The sequence below is a fragment of the Aedes albopictus genome, chromosome 3 (genome assembly GCF_035046485.1).
Source record: "Aedes albopictus strain Foshan chromosome 3, AalbF5, whole genome shotgun sequence".
Classification (NCBI taxonomy): Eukaryota; Metazoa; Arthropoda; class Insecta; order Diptera; family Culicidae; genus Aedes; species Aedes albopictus.
This window is the reverse complement of record NC_085138.1, coordinates 370,203,779-370,220,275: the sequence shown is the minus strand read 5'-3', so window position 1 is coordinate 370,220,275 and position 16,497 is coordinate 370,203,779. Positions and strand designations below refer to the sequence as shown.

The following is a 16,497-nucleotide window of genomic DNA, read 5'->3' as shown; positions in this document are numbered from 1 at the left end:
GTATGTACCGGTACGGTCTAGATTAGGCCACGCTTAACAAGTTAACACATTTTTTTAACTCAGAACAACACGCACACGAAACACTAGGAACTTTTAATAAATGTTTAGAAATGTAAATCTTCTTAGTTCTCATACTTAGTCCGCGAAGCCCCTCCGATTACCAAGTAGCATGCCGGCCCTGAGACCCAGCTCGAAGGGTCTCATGGTACTGAGCTAGCTACTGAGCTTGTTTCCGGGTGTAATTGGGAGCCACTGTGGCTGCGGAGCAGCCCTGTAAGTCTCTTCAGTTACAATGTAAGACACTTAGTCTTCCGGTTGCCTTCTACGGTCACGAGACAAGAACGTTAAAAAGGTAGACCGAAAAGCTTTCGAAGTTTTCAAGAAAAGAAGAAAATTGAGCCTGATGAACTCAGAGTTAACATCAAATCCTTCCCAACTAAGCTGAGTTATGTGCCCAAGTTTCAGGCAGTTTGGCTCACAAAAATCCTCCATTACGAAAAGAATATACTTTCCGATAACACCCTTGATCACCCTATGTCCAATTTGAGGAATTGAATTATGGCTATAACTGGTATGTAATAATGTGTAAAATCTGGTACCAAAAACTTCCAAAATGAGATATGTTTTCGCAAAAAAAAAAAGAAATGTTTCTGTTATGGATCATAACTGTCATCTTTTTTTATTTGTTACCGAAAACACCGATGAACTTACGGACGCCTTGACTGAGATGAAGAAAGAGCTAACAGACTTGCATTGCGTAACGTTTAGCGGTGCCAAAATCCGTTCATTTCATTGATGATCTTATGACTCAAAGTCATGATTTCATTACTCATCGCTATGGTTTCATGACTTACCGTCATGATAAAATGACTCAACGTCATAGTTTATTGTTGAAAGGTTATAATTGTTCATGATAATCACCGTTTAGGTCATGATATCTCGACTTGTAGTCATAATATCATGAAGTATTAAGGTTTATGATTTCATGAATTCAACAACAACTTTTTTCCCTTGAAGAATTGTTAAACGCTTGATATTTGGCATACAATGATTTGGTATTAAGTTTCAGTAGTAAAACTGTCAAGGGCATAAAATGTCTTGGTACCCCTGAATGTTGACTCCTGACCGGCTATCATTACGAAAAGCTCAATCGCCACACTATAACTATAGTCGATTTCATGAATAAATGAAAGGTTGGCATTGAAAAATGTCAATACCTTCCTATGAACCAGTAGCTCTCAATGAGCACAAATCGATCAAATGACATTCAATTTCATTCCATTTGGAACGCAATATCACTTACGGCTTTACGGCTAACTGCAACTGACAATGATCGATGATCACAGACTAGGAGGTACAAATTAGACATGAGAACACTTGTACGATCTCTCTTTCTTTCTCACTCACCCTCAATCATCACTCGCATACAAAACACTTATATCGCGCGGACCACATCAATCACCATTTCCATCGGAGGAGTGCCACTCCGGATCAAAATATACACAAACTGCACACACATGTCTACTTTCAGACAAGTGTTCTAGCACTCGATTCAATTATTACCCTCTAGATCACATCTCACTTCCAGTTTTCCGATCAGACCAACCGGTGCGGCGGCAGCGGCGCGGACAGCACAAATTAACGCCCCACTAGAATTCATTAGCTAACGACAACAAACCTTCGATTCAGCAGCAGAAAACTACCTGAATGCCTCTGTGCTAGGCTGCTGCAGCGACTTGATTGCATTCTTTCCCTCCCCCCCTCGCCGCCGTGGGTAATAATTAGCCCCGTTTTCCACCCAATAGCTTCCCACCACCCACCGTCAATAAACTGTGATACACGATTCGATTGATGACTAATCATAAATTTTATATTTCCTCCGGTTATCATTCCAGATGCTGATCATTAACCAGTGTTAAGTCGGTGTCGTGGTGACCTAGCAGCAGTCGCAGGTGGAACTCTCATGCGTAAGCTGAGTCGTGATCAGAAGATTTCCATCAGAGTTCTTCAGGGAACAAGTGATGGTGAGCGCGAAGAAAAGGTTTGAATCGATTTGAAGTGAGTTGTGGCTTTCGAGCAACAAGGTTAAGTGCATCCAAGAGCCAGAGAAGAAAGATCCCCACTGTTCTCCGGAGTTGTGTTGTGGGCGTCGAGAAGTGCTTAGTGCGTAAAATCACTGAATGAGCGGTTTTCGAGTGGCAATCCGTCAAGATAGAAAATAAATAGCGGAGAAGATCAGATTGTGATTAGGCGTCGTCGTCGCCATCAAGTGTATTTAGAAGTGTGGTGGATATTGAAGTCACACAATCGGATTCATTGTTTACGGCGGCAGCAGCAGCAGCAACAGCAACAGCGAGACCTGGTAGCAGCGCAGAACTCGACCCCTGGAACTCTTCTCAAGTAGGTAATAAAATGTGTAATTTATTCATTGCGTTCCTCTCGTCTCACAATCTCCGCTTCGTCAAATTTGGAACGCAGGCCAAGCGTGGCGTCAGCAATTATGACGCCCTTTGCGTGACGCTTCGCGCGACAGTGCTGCAGATGAAGCTTGATTTTTTTTATGATTTTTTGACAGATTGGATCGCTAGGTATAACAGACGATGCATCATTTTTTGGGTTTTACAGGGGTCTTGAACTTGGGTGACGATGGCAGTCTAAACACGTTATGTTAAGGGAAAAGACGCGGTACTTCAGTCGTAATTGTCGCACAGCAAAACCGTTAGCATCTCGCGATTCGTTACGATAACGCGACAATTCTGAGAATCCGGATTGTATAGCGTAGGCGTAGGCGTAGTTAGGAATTACTCTCAATGATAGGAATATATACACTGCGTGCGATCACTTTCTGTAGTCTCATCCTCAGCCATATCCCAAGTGACACGGAAAACATCTTTGGATATCTAAATTCTAGATGTTTTTGCCGGTTTTGCCGGTTGCTACTAGGCATACGTATTCATATAGTTTCTGTCCATATTGGTTTGTAAAATAAATGATAACCGTAGGTTGGTCTACCTACATATAGCCTAAGTACAAACAATGCAAATGATATGTCATATAAAAGTAGTGCATCCGCTACATAACGTTGAAGTTACTCAATTTCACCCAAAGAATACAACTGTATCATTAATGTATTTTACTAGTTATTTTTGTTGACACATAACTTAATTTGAGCTGATCTATATATGAGAGTTGAGCGAAACGCAATTATTAGTACTATAAGTGGATTGGTATAAATCTTATCTAACCTGAAAGATGTTTTATAAGCCGTCATTTTTTGCGCTGTTTTCAATATATAAGTGTTCAATTTTACGTAAACAACGCAAGAAAAATACAACAGAACTTGTATGAAATGTGTATTTTAAACTACTATATAGCAAGCTATGTTACTAGGTATGTTTAGCATTATTATTATCCTGATTAAACGTCGCGATTACCTAGACAATCTTGGATTATTTCATTCGCAATTTCATGAACATTTCAATAATCGTGACGTGAGTTTCGACTGGAAATTTGTTGAACTAATCGTTTTGAATTTCCCCAGACTGAGAAAGCCAGTTAAAATATTCATTTCAATAATCAGATAATCATGACATACGCAGATATTTAATCTGTTTAGTAAATCCCCTAAGTATGTGTATCGGTATCAGCTAGTTAGTGTAAAATATGTTGTTTGCATGCATAACTTTCAGCATGTGTATGTTTTCCATGTCTGTAAATTAGGTCGACCATTTCCTATACAGCATGCAAATTCTTGTGATATCACAACATTTTCAAAAATGATATACAAATTACATCATTTCCACGCGGTAAATTGGCCGCTGCAGCTTGAAAGTTGGTTAGGCAATCGCTGGAACCGAGTCAACGACAAGTCATATGAAAGAAAAATATTGACTGATCCGTTGATTGTGATACATTGCATACCCGTTACCTTTTGGCAATTTCACCAAGCTATCAGGTATCAGTAGGTCGGCTCTAGAGGCAAGGGGATTGATAATATGTTGAAAAGTTGCTAAAGAGTTCCCAGAAAAATGAAAACAAAGTCAACTTAAGCTCAAGTATAAATGCTGTTAACACAAAACAAGCATTGCATTGTAAATCCAGTTTCATGTGTTATCGTATAACTTTCATAAACCAAGTAAAATTGGAAACAAAATGAATTTAAAAGTTGTAAAATAGAAAATTCAAAATATTTTCGCATCAATCCTGCTGTAACTTGGAAAAGACATCGTATGCAACACCAATACTCAATGAAAATACCTCTGGAATTCATCATACTCAACTTGGAAAGTCAGCTTTCTGTTCGCTGTCATTTGAACATAGGATGAATATTTTTCATTATTAGGACGATTTGTGATAGCTGCACGGAGACAAACTTCGTTCGTTTGAAACAAAAATATTCATGTTTATTCGGTAAACTGATAAAATATTTAAAACTAAAATATTAATTTTTAAAACTAACTCAATTACACATTGATTTCTACAATACCCATTGAAGAGCCCCCCGTTCCGCCGTCGAGAACATAAGCAAAACTCTCAAGTTCCAGCTGCAGCACCAAACAAGTTTTCCTCTTGCAAAAAAGTCAAGTTTCACCAAAAGTTTCCACGAAATCCCATTGATTTCGGGAGCGTATGTTATCTACATGATGTTAGCATTGAAAGTGCCACGCGGAAAGTGGGTTTTCCTAGAGAAGGAAATGACTTTGTAAATTTAATTGGAAAACAAATATTTCCGTAGGGCCGACGTGCCACAAAAAAAAAAATTACATTTGTTTCTAACATAATCTGTCAGAAGATGCATGTTTGTTTCAAAAATGGATTGAATTTGCTTCAAATGTAACGTTCGATTTGCTCCAAACAGTTTTATTTTTGCTGCCAGAACAAATTGACAATTTATTTGAATTTACCTGAAATATTTTTGATTTTATCATGCTTTTTTCTGCGTATGCTTTTATTAAACTTTCTATCAATTTGACGATCTTTGGTAAAGTAAAAATATTCTTTTCCAATCAAAAGTTCTCAAGTACACACCTATATTTGTCGATTTTACGGCATCTGAGAAGGAAGAGGTCATGATTGTTACCCTCCCGCACTTCTGGTTGATTTAAAATTGTAAATTGTAAGTTTAGGCTGAATTTAGTAAAGCGGTAGCGTTAAGTTATATTTTAAATGAACAAAATCTTCAAAACAATGCATGTATTTAGATAAATTTATTTTTAAGTTCAGAAAAGTTGTCGTCAAACTGGTGACACATGCAAGGAATCAAATTTTGAAGAAATATTGCCGATAGGAAATAAAAAAAAACATGTATCCAGCTTTTTATGCTGACCATAAAACAACAAGGAGTGATTCGATTTTGACGTTTCTTGCCGCCGGATTTTATAGTTTGGTCAGGTTTGGTCAAAGTAGACTTTGAGTTGAAACTGTTGAACTGTCAACAAATTTCACGCGATTTGTTGTGAAGTAGTATTTATTCATGTTATCACATTCTCAACTCTTATTTGGTAAAGTGTCTTTAATAAAATATAAATAAAATAAAACATTCTCAACCGGAAAATTTATTTTATTTAACAATCTTTTTAATATGTTTCTGACCTGAAAAGATTGCAAAACTGAAGGATGCATATGGAATCGTGCCTTGCTATGATTATTGATTATAGACTATTGAAAGTAGAAGATTGTTCAGCAATATGGCTGTTTCTGACTATAATACAACGGTTTGTGCTCCAGCTGGGATTTAAAGGGCTATGGTCAAATCATGTTTTTTAAGAATAGGAACGTAAGCTTCATGGAATTTTTGGGAAGGATTTATGAACTATGTGTAGACTCCAAATAAAATGCTCAAGGTTTGAGCAATCAAGATCAACAAATGTTACTAGCACCACCGTCCGTTTTCAGGAGTTGTATTCTAGCTGTCTCTGTTGATCAGTTTGAGGTGCAATAATACTGATTGAAAACGACCCCGACACATCGTACGTTTTCTGAATTAAAGTCCCTAAATATATACTTCTTACAATCAAAAACCAGAAAAATTTGACCATAGCAGAAATTATTTGAACACAGTTTACAGATTAGTTCGGAAAACCAGATTTCTTTTTCAGAAAAGGCCGGCACTAAAGTCCTAAACAATAGGGTAGCGAACCACTTGGGCAGCGACCGGTATTTTGTGCACTCTTCGCTATAACTCAGTCAATTTCAAACCGATTGACTTGAAATTTTGTACATGGCTAGATACTATACGTATCTCATCGAGTTCCGAAAATTGTTGCAATTGGTTCAGAATTGGCTGAGTTATAGCAGAAAAGTGCCCAAAATAGGACCCCTGCCGAGATGGTTCCACTTCCCTAGTTTCAACAAAACGGACAGGCGCTTGTCAAAGGCACATAATTTTTAAACAAGACACACCTGCCTTTTAGGAGGACCACGTAATCTTTCTTAATTGAGGACGAGACGGCAAGCATTTGTAAATGTAATTTTCTATCAGTGCCGAGAGCATAGTGTTTGTAATTACATATAACTAAAAAAACTGCTCGGGATTGGTCATTTTTGTACCCTTACGAAAGTGCATAAACCATAACTTTAAACGGCCCTTGAACATCTATCTGTCTAAAAGAACATTATCATTTGAAACGCTACATAAATTTTAATAAATTGCCTCGAACAGCTAGCCACTTCCGATTCGTATATCTGCGGAACTCCTGAAAATATCACAAAGAAATTTGTAGTTAGTGGGCGAGTGTTTTACAGATTGGCATCTAAGCTGAAAAAGAGAGATAAATTTGTAAAAATGGAAGTGTTCATTGTGTGGGCTCGGAGTCAGTATGGCTTTGTATTTCGCGAATCATTACTTGCTCTGTGGCTTAGTTGGTTGAAGCGCCGGCCTAGCGAATACGGAATCATGCGTTCGAATCCCACCAGAACGCGATTTTTTCTCTTGTTCAGCTCACAATTTGTCCATTAACAACATTCTGTGCCTTCTAATTACAAGCTTATTCAGTCTGTTTCAGACATACCAGCATATCTGGTAAATGCCAGTAAAGGGCATATATATCAGTGAATAAGGGTCAGTGAGTCATTTGCAGTACCGTAAAACGAGGTATCTTTGACAATGCGGGTAACTTTGCTAGTGCAACAGGCATTGTATAGTTTGTCTTATAACTATGATTCCTTCAATCGGTTAAGAAAAAGGGAAACGTAGATCATAACTATGCATATGAAAGTCCATCTTAGTGAATTTTCATTGAAACGGAGTTTATATTAAACTTTTTAGGCAAAAAAAAATAAAATTGTTGATATTTTTGTCATTTGTCAACCCCTTCAAACAATCTGCTGTACGTTTTCATTTCAACCATTTTTTTCAATTAATGGCCTATTATTCTTGGTAGATCCATCATAGTAGATTCCAATACTGGCCTTGAATCTCTTAACGACGTGTGTTTTAAGAAGTGGAACCAATTTTGTAAATTTGGACATAAATCTCCATGCACCGATAAACGCCTAAAAGTTTGCAATGCCATTGTGTGATTTCATGTAATTAACTCTGTTGTGTTCAAAATTTGTTTATAAAACATTCAAAAACAACCCTTAAAAGAGAAATACCATTAATAGCATGTAATCATATGTTTATGTCTCGTTAAAAATATATTTTTCACAAAGATAATGATTTTTGATAGCTAAACCCACTGTGTTTTTCAATCAGTACTCTAAAAACTCATTTTTATATGTAGAACTAGCTGTACCCGGCAAACTTTGTCTTGCCTACTGCGTTTTTTGACGTTTCAAGTTTCCATCCAAGACCAAGTCCCCGGTCACAAAACGTATGTAAGATCGATTTTCAAAAACTCTCAATTTTTCCATGTTTTTTGCCTCATAAACCTTCCTTGGGTGAAAACTAACAGAACAAAACTAAGACGATCAAAATCGGACCTTCCGTTCGCAAGTTATGCGCGGTCCCACATATGCCACTGCATTTTTATATATATAGACTAGCTGACCCGGCAAACCTTGTATTGCCCATTTTAATTTTTGCTCATGCACTACGTCTCAGTTTTCTGTTAATTTTCTGAACTTGTTCTACATATGAACATAGCCACCATGAGGACAAATTGAATTGTTCAAAAATCGTGTTGATCATTTCATTCATGAATCAGTTGTATATAAAAGGGTATGTACATTAATTTGTATACACATTGGAATGCCGGCCCCAGAGGCACGTTATCTTCCATTTGCTACATTTTTCTCCATCCGTTTTTTATGTGAAGGCCCATTCTTTCATATCAGTGCAAAAGAACAGTATATTTTAAAAGGAGGCAAAAATCTCAGAATAAGAATGCCGTTTGGTGGTTTGATTGCTAATCAATTCTTTATCAATGTGACTTAAACGGACAAATCTTATATGACCGTAACAGTTCAACTGCCATAAACTTACTCAACAGTGCCACTCGAAAGAAAAACCTTCGATAAAAAGAAGGAAACATTTGAATATGCAGTATATTTTAGCAGTTGGTCCGCAAAGAAAGCGGGACTTGAAAGAACAGCCTATTACTAAAAGAAGGAAAAACCTGTGATGGAGTTAGCATTATAAGCAGCAGGAAGTCCAACCTGTGTGACAAAGATGGCATGGTAATCATTATGCCTGTGGATTCAATGAACATTCTGTCTGATGTCCATTCGAGCTATTCTTCATTCGACTCTTTGAACTTCGGCCTAATAACCGTCGGCCGTACACTTTTTCCTAGTTTTGCAAAAATTTATATTTCATTTGTATGAGAACCTCCTCCACCCTCTGGAAGGACTTAACAGCGTTTCTCAAACTATGGGTCGCGACCCACTGGTGGGTCGCGGGCTGATTTTTGGTGGGTCGCGATGGCTTGGGCGATATTGTTATAAATGTCTTAATTATCTTATACCAGCTAGCCATTTTGTAATGTACAGATCCCCCCGTGGATAATCGACAGAGTTTTTTTAGAAGTGTGGTTTCATTTTAATTCTATTTATTTTTTTGCAAACAATTTTAGTCTGTTACAAACTCTACTCTCTGTGTTCTGAAATCAATTCTGAAACTATGAGGTATTGATCAAAAGGATTTTTGCTTTTGCTTGCAATTGCATTGTTTGTAAGATATTTACACACCAAGTTCAGCAGTTAAAATATAAATAAATAGAAATATCAAAAATCAGTATAAAAAAATACCAAGCTTCTAAAAAGTTAAGTAAAACTTAACTTCGGTAAAAATCTGCTGAATTTCGAAATCAGAACAACTTAAAAAGTGATTTCAATAAAAATTTAAATAAAATAAGTGTGTATGAAGGGTATGAGTAAAAATTTCAAGTGGATTCATCTGGCCATACAGCAGTACTATAATTCCAAAAACTCTACTTGATGTTCACCCACTTGCTGTAAACCTTTATAGAATTTTCAACCCGATGTTTCATTAGAAGTTCTTCAGAAGTACAAAATTGCTACCATATCTTCAAAGAATTTGCATAAAATGTATTTTTTTGTTTACTTCTAGAATATGTGAGAGAAAACCTTAAACCTGTTATGTAGTGCTGTTTGGTATCAGACTTGATCAGAAACTTGGAAACTTATCTCAAATTCTTGGGACTAAGATTTCACCGAAACTGGACACTTGAATACCTTTATCTTACTTAGACAATTAAAAAAAAAAAATAATGAAAAAAAAACACAATTTTTTCTTAGTTTGAAAGCTACTTAACGTTAGACTATTAAAGCCTATGGAAGTAATTAAATGAAAATAAGTACGAATTTTCAAAAATTACGTATTTTGTGAAAAACGTTCTGATGGGTCGCTAAATTCTTTAAAGATCGAAAGTGGGTCGCAAGCTGAAAAAGTTTGAGAACCCCTGACTTACAATATCACAGACATTTCATGCCTTCAAGAATGTCCACATGCCAAATTTAGTTCGTTTTGCACATATAATGCAGACAATTTTGTTTCATTAGGGTGGTGAGGTGCTGCTCCCAGATAAAGAAGGGGTCGCAGACCCTCAACTTTCGAAACGTTCCTTATCTTCAAAATCATCCACATGCCAAATTTTGTTTTATTTGCTTAATTATTTTTTGAGTTATGAGTCATATTTTATCTATAAGAGAGCCTTTATCTTTACCCGCCACCATAGAAACATTTCTGGTCTTCACCAACCTCCACATTTTGACTAAGAATAAGTTCAAACTTCTATCAGAACATGCTTGTTGGTATTCCTGTTAAATTTCTCGAGGAATTGCTGGTAAATTACTGGTAAATCCTGGTGGAATAGCTGGAGGAATCCCTTGAACCAATTCCTGGAGAAATTTCTGCAGGAATCCTTGGAGGAATCCATGTATTCTTGGAATAATGCATGTATAATTTTCTTGAGGACGATTTCCTAGAGAAATTCCTGGATAAATTGCCGTTGCAATTCCTGAACGAATTACTGGATTAATTTCTGCAAGAACTCCTGAGGAAATTTTTGCAGGAGTTCCTGGGATAATTCCAGGTGGAATTCTTAAAGGAATTCCTGGAGGAGTCCAAGAATCAAATTCTGAAGAAATATCTGGATAAATCCCTGGAGGAATCGCTATGAAATCCCTGGAGGAAATCCTGAAGGAATGCCCGAAGGTATTCCAAAAGAATTCCTTGAGAAAACTTCAGAGGAACTCCTAGAGGAATTTCTGGAGAATCGTTTGAAAACTTTCAGGTAGAATCCCTGGTATGGTATGGTGAGGTATCTCTAGAGAAATATTTGGGGGAATCATTGGCGGAATTCCTCGAGGAATCTTTAAGATATCTCCATAGGAACTTCTTAAGGAATCCCCGCAGAAATTCCATTAGGAAAAATTCTTGGAGGAATATCTTGATGAACTATTAGAGGAATCATCGGAGGAATTCCTGGAGGAATATTTGGAAGAATCTTTAGAGGAATTTCTGGTAAATACCTGGACCAATTCCTGAAGGAATCCCTGGAGAAAATGCTGGTGGGATTACTGAAGGGATCCCTTGAACCAATTCCTTGAGAAATCTCTGGAGGAATACCTGGAGGAGAAATTTCTGGAAAAATTCTTCAAGGAAACCCTGGAAGAATTCCCGGAGGAATCCCTTGAAAAACTCCTGGAGGAATTACTGAAGAAATTCTTGAAAGAATTTCAAAAAGGAATCCCTGGATGATTTTGTGGAACAATTCTTGGGGTAATTCTTAGAGGTGTTCTTGGTGGCAATCCTGGAGGAAATGCCTGGATGAAATCCAGAATTCCTGAGGTAAATTCTTTGGTCTTTGGAGGAATCCCTACAAAAATCCCTGGAGGTATTTCTAAAAGAATTCCTGGAGAAATTCCTAAAAGAATTCGTGGAGGAATTCCTAGAGCAATTTCTAGAGGCACTTCTGAAGGAATGTCTGGAGAAGCTTCTGAAGGAATTCTAGTAGACATACCTGAGAGAATTTCTGGGGAAATCTCTAGAGAAATTCCTTGAGCTATCTTCTAAGGAACTCCTGGAGGGATCTCTAGAGCAATCCCTAGAGGAATTTCTGGAAGATTTTCTTGAAGAATCAGAACTTTCAGGTACAATCCCTGGAGAAATTCTTGGACAAATCCCTGAAAGATTCCTGGATGAAACCCTGGTGGAATCTCTAGAGGAATTGCTTGAGGTATATCTAGAGGAATATCTGTAGTAATTTCTAGAGGAATCTCTAGCGAACTTTATAGAGGAATTCCTGGACTAATCCCTGTAGGAATTTTTGGACGAATCCCAGAAGGAATTCACAGAGGAATCCTGGAACAACTCCTGAAGTAATTTCTGAAAGAATCCTAAGAAAAGTGATTGAAGTCATTTTTAAAATACTCCCGAAAGCTGTTCCTGAAAATATCACAGAAGGAATTCCCGGGTGAATTTCTGAAGAAACCCCATGAGGAATCCCTTAGGGAATCAGAAGCGAGTTTTCTTAGCGAATTCCTGGAAAAAAATCTGTAGAAATCGCTGGATAAAAAATCTGAAGAAATCCATGTCTGCAATAATTTCTAGTTGTATTATTGGAGGAACAATTGAATGGACTGCTAAAGGTTTTTTTAACATAATTTTTAGGATTTTTTGGATCTAAAGATATTTAAATCTCCTCTTTAGGACAAATCCCCAAAGAAATGTCTGGTGTAATCCCTAGATGCATTCTTGAAGGAAACTCTGGGAGAATCCAGTCATTTTGATTCTTCAAAGCTGCAATCCAGATTTGCATATTCATATATCGGGCGACTATGCTGCTTAAACATCATTTCAAGTCAGGTCCCCTGGCCCCCCTCGAGAAAAAAAATATCCGGTTTTTCCGGGTCGTATTATCCTCAGTAAACTGCCGATTGGTGGCAGCCCTCTCAAGCCAGTTGCCCAGCCCCCAGTCCTTCTGGGCATTTTTCCTCGGGACAAAGTCGGCACACCACGGCAGTCAGAAACGATGGCCTTTCCTCGGTGGCTTTCGACGCCAACCTTGCCAGCCATCATCGTTGTCGGCCCGCCGTTGTCTCCCCGCCGTTGTTCACGACCCACGCTGCCCGCTTCCAAGCGCCCAGCCATTCCGGGACTGGTTCTTCGGGACGAAGCCATCGTCACACCACTGGGGTCAGAAACCCCAGGCCTTTCATCTGTGGCTATCGGGGCCCACCAAGCCAGCCACCGCCGTGTTTGCTCCAACATTGGTATTGGCAATTTAAATTTGTTGATTGTCACTGGACTGCGGTCACTGGAGCACCGCACTCTAGATTGGTTTTGTTTGCGGCCGTGTTGAACTTCTCTCTCAGCTCATTTCCGGTTCATTTCTTTGGGAGTCCTCCTTCCCAGCGACCGGAGGAGTCTCACACTATGCTAAGAACCTTCCCCGGCCCCAAAAGTACCCACACACAAAGTTTCACGCCGATCGGTTCAGTAGTTTCCGAATGTATAGCGGTCAGACAGACAGACAGACAGACAGACAGACAGACAGACGGAAATTCATTTTTATATATATAGATTTTGTAATAAAATCCAGATTTTGATATAAAATTTCAATCTAATACGTCCTCTCAGGCCTAGGCGTTACGGGAATTTGGGTGTTGTTAGTGGAAGAGTTAAATCCAATGGATTGGATACGCAACCGCTCGCGTGCACAGTCTGCTACGATTAGCAACGTTGAAACCTGTTGAAACTAACAGGGTAAAGCATAAAAAGGCTGAAACAATGATTTCGACAACTGGTTGGCGCGTTGGCAGCACTATTGCTTTATTTTTAAGAAACAGCCTGATTCCGTTATAAAACTACATACATATCTGAAATATATAGTTTATATCGGTCATGACCAATCGATTTCACATGTTAAAACGCTTTCACATCCATGTACAGAATATAAAAACATGTTCGATGTACAAAACAAAATTCAAATTGCGAAAAGTATCCGGTGATAGTCAAGTGCAGTGCTGGGAAAAATCACGAAGTTCATTCGGCGGAGTCAAAACTATTCAAATCACAGCTACCCATGGTTACGAATGCAAACCCGTCCGCTACCGTAGTCTTGTTTGTTGAATTTCATTAGAAACCCTATGTTGCTACGGTAGTTCGCTACAGTAGATCGCTCTGTTGCCTACGAGATTTTCTAATCGGATTGGGGTATTCAAGGACAATTTTGGGAACACGGCTTCGAGATGATTTGGTTTCAGGCTGGACGTCGCTGGATGAATCAGCCGGGCTCCTGGGGCGAGACGATTGGCGGAACGTTGCCTTGATGGATTGATGGCAAGAATCGGACGGACAATCGGGGCGGACATCTTGAGAAACGGCATTAGACATGTGTGATGAACTTGCAGATTAAAACCAGCGTGCATCGGCTTATGGCTTCTTAAGAAATTACAAAGCTAATTATTTTCCAATGATGAAATTAAAACAATAGGACATTTACAAGTAATGTGCTGATTATGATTTTTGTTGATGCTGGTAGCCTTTCTGAGGAGCGGTACCTACATCATAGTCCAAAAACTGACTCCATCAGTGATTTATCCATATGCACTGCATACAATATAGGTACTTTATACTTGAGAACTTGAGGAGCTTTGATTTCATACTTTTACTCCGGCGTGCTGTGGAGCGGCGGCGCCACACGTCCACTTGAGAAGTGGATCGAGATAGTCTGCTCCTGCAGAATGAAAGAAGTGGACTACGAGGACCAAGGGGAGGACCAATGCTTTAAAGGTGTAACGGGAGGATTTCTACAGAAAGGCATAGTCGGGTGTTCGAGAACGTGTCCACGGGGAGTGCGGTGCTTCGGGTATGATAGAAGATGATCCTAATGAAGTGCACCTGTACGATAAATGAGTTTCAATGAAACTCATTCGGAGCTCCCGCGTTGTTGCTGCTACTGTAGCAATTTATTGGATCGCCTACTAGGGAATCGCGCTACTTGGGCGGTGGCTTCTATATTCGTCTGTTTGCCACTATAACTCAGTCAAATTTGAACCAATTGACACAACTTTTGGAATGTGGTGAGATAGGTATAGTATCTACCCGTGTACAACATTTCAAGTCAATTGGTTCAAAATTAGCTGAGTTATAGTGGAAAACAGACGAATATAGAAGCCACCGCCCAAGTAGCGCGATACCCTATATTGATTCAAATAATTTTCTCCCGGATATGAAAAGGCAGCGATTCAATCATCAAATTCAAGCAAACTACTGTTACCATTCCCAGCACTGGTCAAGTGGCTTCGTAGCTTAGATCAATAAGAAGCGCCCGTCTAGCAAATTGCGAATAATGTGTTCGATTATCACAAGAGCATTCTGGATTCTTCTCGCTATTTAAATTTCAATTTGTTCATCAAATACGTGTTGTGTACATGGTTTTCAAGCCAAAAAATTGTCAATTGATTTTGCTTTTATCCATAAACGTTTCTGACAGACGTCTAAATTTAAGCCTTTTGCCATTCGTTTAGTCCCTTGTGTTCCACTCAAAGCATTTACTCATTTGTAATTTGGCTACAATATTGGAAAGAAAGTAGTAAACATTTGCTGATTTACATATAAAAAAACAACTATTTGGGATTATAAGTAAGAGTTTAGACTTGAGTTTAGAATCAAAGTTGTTTACTTTTTAATTTCCAAAATGCAATCAACAGGAACTCCAAAGCTTAACCTCAGTGGCAATTCAAAATACTAATAATTTGTGACTCTCAATCCTTTGAACCATTCCTTCAAAAATGGCTATTTTGTGTGAAAATCTGCAAATTTTTACTCTTATTTTTTCTTTCCAATGGTGCACATTAGAGTGAGTCATCCAAAATATTGAAAAATGAAAAATTTGATGGCATCCCATCAGATCAAAGTTTTTAGGTCACATTTAAGGACTCAAATAACTGTGCAAAATTTGGTCACGATCGGTTATGTCTACGTTTTGCGCATCGCGTTCGAAGTTTGTAACGGATTTTACATGGGAAAACATACTTTTTTGTATTTCTCATATGAGAAGCTCAAACTTTTCTAAAACCATGTAACCGATAATGTAAAAACATAGCCTAGGATGTTCTGGAGAACTTTGTCGAAGACCACGAAGTGATCTGATGCCTATTCAAAAAGTTATAGCGTTGGAATTGTCTGCTGAAACAGCACGATTTTGTTGCTATTGTTATTCCTTTACGTGTTAAAACTTAAACACATGCATGCAGTTTGTTGAATATCACTTTATTTACAAACTTCGGATCGCTTTGTGGTCTTCGACAAAGTTTTTCAGAACATCCTAGACTATTTTTTTACATCATCGGTTTAAAAATTTCAAACAAACTTTTTCAACTTATGACAAAAATGCAGAGAAGTACGTTTTACCAAACGAAATCCCATACAAATTTCAATTGCAATGCGCATAGTGTAGACGCAACCGATCGTGCTCAAATGTTGCACAGATACACAGGACCCGAAATGAAACCAAAAAAGCTTTGATCTGAGAAATCGGTTCCGATGGCCCACACTAGTGTACATAATATGTTGAATTCCCTATAAAATTGTTGATTATGTGCAATATGTAATGCTTTCAAACCCACAGGCCCCTCAATAACGCCTATGTGCTGTGCAGTGCATTTTCGGGTCCACGGCTTTCGCTAGCGTGACTCGCCGTAATCAAAATTATGATTCTTCTCGCCGTTCCCCATGGTTCACCCTCACTCACAAGCTTAATGTACTGTGACCCTTTGGGACCCTTAACTGTGACGCATTTTTCGGTGAGTGGACGCAATTAATCCCATAACCGCGACGCCATGCCACCGGATCGTCACCATAACCTCTTCAACGAGAAAAAAGAAGAAGGAAAATGTCCCGCAATCAGCAGCCACAAAATTGGCACCACCAACCGTCAAATTTTACGACCTGTTTGCGTCTACACGCTTTGGTTCGTCACAGACAGTTTTTTTTTTGGTTTTTCTGCCCGCACCTTCCATGGAAAAAAAAGAGTCATTTAATCAGCATTTCTCTCATCACCATAACAACCCGGGACGCGAGGTTGT

General features: G+C 38.5%; 1 protein-coding gene across 2 annotated transcripts in view; it reads left to right on the top strand.

The window, feature by feature from the left end:
* The window catches only part of LOC109432310 (protein unzipped), a 215,307-nt gene that overhangs the window by 62,788 nt on the left and 136,022 nt on the right, over positions 1–16,497 (top strand). The window contains exon 2 of one of the 2 annotated variants that reach the window (XM_062855574.1): positions 1,896–2,400. The gene's annotated coding sequence lies outside the window, so the exon portion shown is untranslated. Of the gene's footprint in view, positions 1–1,895; positions 2,405–16,497 lie in introns of both variants that reach the window. The other variant, XM_062855575.1, reaches the window with a different exon arrangement.